The sequence below is a fragment of the Semicossyphus pulcher genome, unplaced genomic scaffold, assembly GCF_022749685.1.
Source record: "Semicossyphus pulcher isolate SPU_LCO1_2020_fin unplaced genomic scaffold, fSemPul1.0.p SCAF_1, whole genome shotgun sequence".
NCBI classification, from domain to species: domain Eukaryota; kingdom Metazoa; phylum Chordata; class Actinopteri; order Labriformes; family Labridae; genus Semicossyphus; species Semicossyphus pulcher.
The window spans coordinates 22,218,526-22,227,726 of NW_027211603.1; positions in this window are offsets into that span (position 1 = coordinate 22,218,526).

Consider the following 9,201-nt stretch of genomic DNA (forward strand, 5'->3'; position numbering starts at 1 on the left):
CAAGGAAAATAATTAACATAAATTACTACGATTAGCAACTTTAACTTTTCTTTGTAACTATTTGGATAACTTTTGTTATTGACATCACTGAGCGCAGTCCTTTAGGGCCACGTCCTCTGTACGCCACAGCATGGCTAACCTATTTGCTATTCAACTCTCTATATCAGGCTGTGCTTGGCGGTAAACATGACCTGTTGTTTGTGTGAAAATCTTGATCTTGATGTTGATTGGGGGACAATGCCCTGGCTGGTTAGCTAGCTAGTCTTGTTGTTTACTGTCTAATTACATTTATGTTATGTCAACCATGCACAATGTTAATGACTATGAGTCTTGCTAGCATACCGTTACAACCAAAAATATCCTAAGTCGTAGCTGTTTAACAGCACTATAAATCGAAGTTGGGGCTAAAATGTATGTTTTGATTGCTAAACACATGAAATTGGTTTTATTTTTCTTCTTTAGCAAGAGACCATGGCATATGCTGGACAGTTCTGGTCTCCACATTGTCCATGAAAACCTGAAAATGGACACCTCCTCTACTATTATCTCTTATGCTGCTTTGTCACTGGTCAAAAAACCTGCTAACACATGCTAACACCTGGCTTTTTTACTTAGTATACTTAGTTAGCATTCAGACCCGGTTCAAATGACTCTGCAGTAGAAAAAACATGATTAATGAGGACTCTAGTTTCTTTCTACTTAAATCATTTTAACTTGACAGGTTGAAGCCACAGTTTCCTTACATATTACATAATTAGCATCAAGTTTTATGAACTTACAGTAGTGTATCTAAGACATGCAAGTAGGAGCACTGCATGTGGCCCAGATTTCACTGTGTTCACATTCAAACAGGGCCCCTCCTCCTGGGCTCTTCATCACCAGAAGCTCACCCTCACTCTCTTGTGCGAGAACATGCCCACCCCGCCAAGCTAACACAGACAGCATCACAGTTACCTTTGCGCTAGCATGCTAACCGCTGGTTAGCTTTGGGGTTAATGGATGGTGACACAAACACAAGAGGCTAAACAAGAAGTTAGAGGTTCGTATCCAAAGCTAGCTAAACCAAAAGTCAACACAAAGTTATTTATGTAACAGTTATGCATAAAAATAATTAAAAAACAAAACTAATGTAGTTATTTTGTCCCACAACCTTGATCCTCACCGAAGCATGTGATAAACAAGGGGATAGGAGTTGTGATGGGATGTTGTCTCATGTCTGAATACATTTGGGCTCAAACAGTGTATTAGTCATAGTGTAGAGTAGACAAACTGTAATAAACAATTTCAAATTAATTTCACAAGTTTCCAGTGAGGATGCTCTGACCTGTACCTCTTGCATCACAAACATACTACAGTGAATACTACGAGGAACGCTCTCTTTGTTTTATTTTCATAGCAGAAACTCCTTTTCAGGATGTCTCCTGGGGCTAAAAACTCACTTTTGAAAAATCTCTTGCTTTTCTCCTCACCTGCTGAGTCTTTTAAGAACAGTCGCTAATTCACTTTGATGATGCTAACACAAAGGCCCTTTGTTCAAAGCACTCATCGTGATTTATCTGGGGTTTAAACAAACTCATGTTTTGATACCTTTTTGTTACGTAAGGATGATGATGATTGTGTTTGTTAGGGTATAATACGCCGCATGCTCACCTTAGCAGGGGGAAGCCGCCATCATCACCAGCTTCCTGACCTTCACAGGGATAAAATGAGATACAATAGCCTTGATTCTGAGCACACACGTGCTATCAAAGCCAATGATCTGCTTTGAGTGACATATCATTCATACGGGAGTGTCAATGTGCAGGTTGTGTATGATGCAAACAGCCTGCAAGAAATGCATCCCGTCTCTTGCTGGTTCTTCACAGTGAGTCCCTGTTTGTGCCCATAATAAGATGTTTCAAAGAAATTTAACATTGAACTCAGAAGCATTCTTCGTGAGCGACTTAACCAAACCACAGAAAAAGATGGCAGCCAGTTTAGTCCATTTGAGCGCAGACACTCGATACAAAGGTTAAGAGTTCTGCTGTTGCAACATCCTGTTACATCCTACTTGTATGGGCATGTCACACATCTGAGAGATGTGTGTGCATGTGCAAATGTAGTAATCACTTCCAATAACTTCCAATAATTTTGTATTATGACAATAAAGTACAGTAAATACATTTGTGGCTATTTTATCGGCGAGTGCTTCAGATTAAAAATGCTAAAGAATGATACATCGGTCTGAATCCACCCCAGCACATAAGAACATTATAGCTCAAGCATTACATTAAACCACTATAAACTATATGTGCTGTTTATCAGGTCTTCCTAAAGTCCAGGGGCGGTGCCTCGGGCAGAAACCTAAATGATTCAGAGGGCCTAAAGCTGTAATGAGGCTCTATATGGGATTATACACATGTATTATGTAAAAGCGATTGTTGTGCTGTTTAAGGGTATCCATTTTCTACTTCTAAAATGTAAAGACAATTAGCCTTTCAGGTGTTACTATTTGTTTCTATATTAATGTCCCAAAAAATGAAAAGTTCTATCACTAAAGACAGCAGTCGATGTAATGGAGCAGAAAGTATTTAAAGTGTTTATGGTTAGTGAAGTGATTCCAACCTGAATAATGCTGCTGAGTGTCTACACAGAGGCACTGTCAAAATAAAAGACTTTCAAGCATCTAAATGACTCCACTGACCAGGACAGGGCCTTCACATTTCATTAAATGCAGTTAGTCCTAACAAAACTCTCAGGTTGTATTACAGTCTACCCTTTTCTCTGTCAACCACTCTATCAAAAGTTTTTAAATCTGTCGGTTAACTCTTAGCAAAGTAAAACACATGGAGGTTAGTTAGTAACTGTGGGCAGTTGCTCCCTTGGACAGGTGCCAGTCTGGGTGAATGTGTGACCTTTTCATTCACAAGCACAGCACTATAGTTAATTGCTGATGACACAGGCTTTGGAAAAAATAACATGAACATATCAGGATATATATAAAAGAATTCAAGAATTACTTGAGATTTGATAATGCCTTGTGTCTCAGTGAATGCTTTAAATAAAACACTTTAGAACATCTTGTCAAAATAATGGATGGTGGATATAACCTTACTTTGTGTTGCCGGGATTTAATAACAACTTAAAAAACTTTATGACACCTTGCAGTGTGATCTAAGAAATGCTTCATTTAATAAAGACAGAAACATTTGGAACTGCAAAGGTAGGAGGGGGGGGGGGTTATGATGCAAATTTCAAGCTTCGTATTTCACTTTGTGATACCTGTGGAGTAGCTTAGCATTATTTACAGTTAAAAAAAATCCACATTGTCCTCACACTGGTGCTCTGTGCAGACCCTCATTCAGCCTCTGCCTGAAACGTCTCAGTCAGTTTTGTCCCTTTAAGAAACCCCACCCCTACCAGCTCACTTTCCTCTGATTGGCCAGCTCTCCAAAGACTTTGTGATGTCACAAAGTGCAACGTGTAGAAAAAACTGTGTGAAACTTGCCGTTCACAGCAGACTGACCTGAGGAGCCTGGGGATTACTCCAACATACTTTTACGGCATAATACCCCCTCTTTAAGTATTTTGTCCAGGAAACATTACCAAGATACCCAAGCTAGGAAGAGTTAGTTGCTACCCCTCAGCTAGCACGTCACTGGGCCTTTCATGGCCAATGGTCAGTCCTTTGTCAACATGCTGCTTAGTATGAAATTGATATATGAAGCAGAGACTTTTGGCTCCATTTGTTTCAAACCAGGGGTGCATTTTTTCCCCCAAAGTTAAATGGAAATGTAAAGCAACCTTTTTATTGTTTAATCAAGCCAATGTCAACTCAACAGGTTGGAGATGATAACAGAGAAAAGGTTTGTGCTGCGAAACAGGGTGCTTGATGTTGCCTCAATTAAAAACTAACAAGGGTCAGAGTTATATAGAGTGAGATAATACTCATGCACAATTCAGCACTTTTTTAACTCAAAGCTAAATGAACATATGTACTTTAATCAGCTTATGGACTTTGTGCAAACCCTGATAATGATAATGAGCTCAATTCAGCACTTTTTTAACTCAAAGAGCAACTGATTGGCATCACAACACTTGGATTATGTTTTTTTTTCTCATTTGGAACTTAAATCCCAATCCTCCATGGAAATGTCTCCACACAGACTCCCACTTCAGTCGTTTCGGAAAAGGCTGACCCAAAGCTGTGCAAGCCAACTCTCCGGCCCGCCCAGCAGGAAGGTTCGTGGCTCCGTACCTGAGCCTCTCTCTCTAATCTCCCACTAATACAGCTTGAGTCATGATAAAACAGCTCTGATGGAGGCAAATCCTTTTATCCAAGGTGGGGGGGTCATGCTGGTGGTGGAGGGAGAGGCTGCCTTTGTTGAAGTTGGTGGATGAGTTCAAGGAAAATACCCAGAGTGTGGATTTTGGGATTAAACACACCAACACAGCATCTAAGAGGTGTCCGTGTGTGTCCTTATTCACGTATAAAGAGACTATTTTGCTGTTTTCTACACCCCTCCTCCCATCTCCGCCTCTTTCTCACACAAAAGCCTACAACACAGTAGAACCCATGTTTTGAGGCCAAGGAGGTTGGCTCCTAATGGAAATGCGTTTCAGCCGCTGCCACACCTCATCTTCTATATTGCCTTCTCATTGAAAAGAGGGGCTCTTTGACGAGAGGAATACAGTGTTTGCAGGCCTTTGTTCCAACACTCTCATCTCTTAAAAAGGACACATTAGCCCTTTATCTTTTACAGAAATGCTGGCACATTATTTTCCTTTATCCCATTTCATACTGGTCTCTTGCATTCAGATGTAGTCAAAAGACCCATGAGGAGAGCTTTATGTGAGCCCTTCTTTTTGTGTGTAACCCATTGCCTGATTGGTGGAAAATGTACGAGGAACAAATTCATTTGTCTCATTTTTGTTTCCTTTCTGTCTAATGTTTTACTTGATTTCAAAATTGTAGAATGTGGAGTCCATTAGGAATTAGGGTAACACTATATTACCGCGTTAGGATTAATGAGCACTGTATAATTTTTTTTTTAAAGGACATTGTATAGTTTTCATGAGCATATATAAGGATATTTTAGGTTAATCATAATGTACAGGGTTGTTTAAGTAAGGCGTAATGTATAATGAGCAGGTTGTGGAATGGAACCCCGACAGTGTGAGCAGGCCCCCAGCGGAAAGCAGAGGCGTCTCATTTCACCTTGCTCAGTATACATTATCCCGCTTATTACACGGCTAATTACTAAAGAAAAAGTTTGACACTAAATATAAAAAATTATTATTAATATATATAATTAAAAATAATTAGATTTCCATTTTCCGTCTAAAAATAATCCGTAATACTCACATTGAGAGCTGCGTCCATAGCAACAGAGAACTCTGTAGCCTTCTTAAAATGAGCTAACCGAGCTGTTTTTACTCACATTAAATGGAAACATTTCCACTGACGGTAATTAAGATACTTTTTTTTGTGTTTTGTCCCTTTTCTTTTTTTCCATCTGTAAACAGACGTCAGATTTACCGGACTCCTTTTGTGGATTGATATAATCACAGGTAGTCCTCCGGATTGTGTAATTAGTAAAAGTGAGAATATAAAATATAAAGTGTGTGGGTTAATGCAAAAGAGACGGTGCCTAAAAGAAAAAACTATATTACAATAGTCATCTATAAAAGTAGGCAGGGAGTGGTGGCAGTTAAATTAACAGTAGTATTGACAGTTATTACGTAGTAAGAGGTTAAAAGCAAAAGGGCAGCTGAAGGTCAATAACAGGAAAACTTTCCTTAGAGGTAAAACCTACTTAAGTGTTTCTGATTTTAATAGTGTCCACAAAAGAGGTGTTTTAAAAGGGAGGATCGTGTTATGATCAGAGTTGTCATATAATTGGTCCAATATGATAAAACAGCACAACCATAATGAGGCAATGTACAGCAGGTTGTTGAGCAGGTTGTTTTCATGTGTGATACAAGTGTGAGAATCTGGATTTAGTTGAAATACATTTAACAGCTTTGAAAAGTGATGCTGGGTGAGAAAACAGAGATGTGGACTAGAGTCATAATGACTTGGACTCGAGTTGACCCGAGTCACTGTTTTGATGACTAGCGACTTGAAAAAAAACAAATGACTTGAGACTTGACTTGAGGCATGATGACTCGGATGACTTGCGTGTGTTCATAAGTTTGAATGTTAGCTGTTAAATATAAAATGATAATTCAATGTTGTCAAGTTTCTATCAAGTATGCAGCGCAAACTGGAATCATGATTGGACGACTCAACAAGCTCCACGGTGTTTGATTGTCATGATTGGATGACTGGCTGTCAGTCAAACTCCTCGCTATGGCAACATGCAACATCAAAGCTCCCAGCTACCTGATGTTTTCCCCAAAGAGAAGCCTCATCAGTACAGATACAGATAATACAGATACAGTTCACTGTCATTCTTTTTGAACAGGTTATAAAAATTGGCCAATAATATCATTATTAGACGGGCTCCTTGTCTTTTCTCTTTATAAATTGTAATCCGCCGTAATGACATCAAAAAGTGACTTGACTTGACTTGACATAACCTGTGACTCGACTTGCCCAAGAAAAAATGACTCAAGACTTCCTTGAGACTTGGACCAAATGACTCGAGACTTGCTTGGGACTTGAGCAAAGATGACTTGGTCACAACACTGGTGATAAAATATGTGTAGCAAAGACGAAACACAGAAAATCTCTCAAATCAGAGAGGGACATAAATAAGTCTCCCTAATTCAGCCTGATTGCAGCGGATCAGTCCGCTCTGTTTCTGTCGCTGGAGGTGTATTTTGATAGCCTATGATTATCCACACGCCCCGCCATTCATTGACACAGGCTGAAGGCCAACCAATTAGCCTCTGGCCTGCAGAGAGCTTTGCTCCGGCTGGTTTTGTTGTTGTGCGGTTATCTCCGATAGCTAGCAGTGAAACCCCCACTTATGGTGTCAAGAGGCTGTTTGCTTCCTTTATACGGCCTGACACTGCTGATGAGCGATGACGGCTGCAGAGTGATGATTATGCAGAGCAAACGGGATGATAATATGCTTTGTCAGTCAGCTGGTCCTCCTGTCAGTCAGATTTATAGTATAGAGAGCATAAAATTGTTAAATCATTCGCTGGGAATCTTTTGAAGCAGAGGGGAATGACATATTTTCTCATTTCCGGTGAGAATGCGCCGAGGGCTTTTAAAAGAGAAGGAGGCAACAATTTCAAGTTCGAGTCAAACATGTTCAGAGGAGAAATGGTTTACCACCTTAATCCAGTTGTGGCACACAAATGAAAAGCAGCTTACATCAAACACAATTGTTTGTATCATTTGTGATTTTTCTTTTTTCTACAGTAATCCTCGATCAAATATTGATGCGCTCCGTGTTTGTTTGTGTCCTCTTTGACGGAGATAGCTGGAAATGAAAATGTGTCACCTGCTCTGTAATCCTTGACAAGAGAGAATATTAAATGTTAATCCCTCACTATTAGAAATGGCGACAATACAAAAGAGAGGAGCTAGAGGGAGGAATAACAGCTGGAGGAGAATGAGATGAAGTATTTCACATTATATGATGCTGAGGTAATACTGACCTGTAAGGATTAAACCATCCCAGGGTCTTCTTTTTTTCTCCTCAAACTCACCCACACCATCACAAGTGTCATGTTATAAGCTTCCTCTTTTGACTCTGCGTCCGCTGAGAATGTCTCAGATTAGTCCTGGATCGGTGCTCAATGTTGCTCCCTTCTCAGGCCAAATTGTGCTCACTCGACAGCCGCCTGAACGGCAGAGAAGAAACAATTAGAGCCGTAAGAGCTGATAGCTCGGGGCTCTGCAGACCAAGTCTACCATTACTGAGTTATTAGACTGTGAGAGTGGGGGAGGGGGGAATTTAAATGAGGGCTGGGAAGACAAGCTGGAGATGAGGAATGAAAAGTAATACAAAGAGTGAAGAAAGCAGAAAAAAAGGAGGCATGAGAGGAAAGGTTAAGAGGAATGAAAGAGAACAAGAAGTGGAGCGGGGCATGTCTAACAGAGGGATAAAGTGGGAATATGAGGCGGGCAGGGATGAGGATAAAATGACAGATCAAGGGATGAACTAAAGCATCCCACTGAGGCAGCACACAAGTGACTGCAGACTAAGAGGAACAGCTGTTGAGCAAGTTGTTTCACATGAAATGCCAACAGAGGAGAGGATAAGAGGAAGGGGGAGTATAGAGAGGGAAACTACAGGGAATAAATTTAGGATACTTCATAGTAAAGTTTTTGTCTAAAGATTGTTCTTGGGTTTTTTTGCCTTTGGCTTTATAGGACAGTGAAGACAGACAGGAAATGTGGGCGGGAGAGAGAGGGGACAACGCGCACCGAGCGGCCGAGGTCGGAATCGAAACAGCGGCCAGAGCAGGAAGGACTTTGCCTATGTACATGGTGCGTTTCTTCTGGCAGACAGGTTGGCAGTCTGTCAAGTTTGTAGTTTAAACAAAAAGGGAGAGGACCCAGGTGCAGACGATGGATGATTTACTAAATAAAACAAAAGACAAAAAGACGAGGCAAAAAACAAAAGGGCTCACTGAAAGAGTCCAGATTCCAACTTAAAGTGATAATGTTGAAGATTAAATCATCATCTATCACAGAATGAGGTAACACGATGGTGATTGAGCCTATGGCCCACTGATGAAAGCCTTTGCATTTGCAGTTTATAGTATTATTATGGACTGGGTGCGACTTTCATGGAAAATGAAAAATCACAAGCAGCGCCCTGTTAGTGACGCATTTTCCATCACTCAGCAGTGGTTGGTCTGCCAGAGAGGGTAGGCGGAGCTAAGCGGCTGCTTTTCGAGTCTCTGCAAGTTTTCCTCAGTGAACAGTAATCTACTATGGCTGAACAAACAAAGAAAAGATCGATGACTACAGATACAACTTCAAAAATAAGTGAAAATACAAATTGGACGCTCAGATGAAGGAAAACAGTCTAAAAAGGAAAGCGACCGTCAGCGAGGAATATCAAGAGTTACAACCGTTAAAACAGGAGCCAACCGTAGACGTCTGGTTATCTGGGATGTTTGCTCCCGCAATTGCCTTTTATCGCCATAAGGTGCCGCCAAATACAACGAAATGGAGAACTTCGATATTATCACTTTAAAGTCCAACAGCACCGGTGAAAAACACAGAAGGAGCCACGAAGAAAATCCACTCTGGGA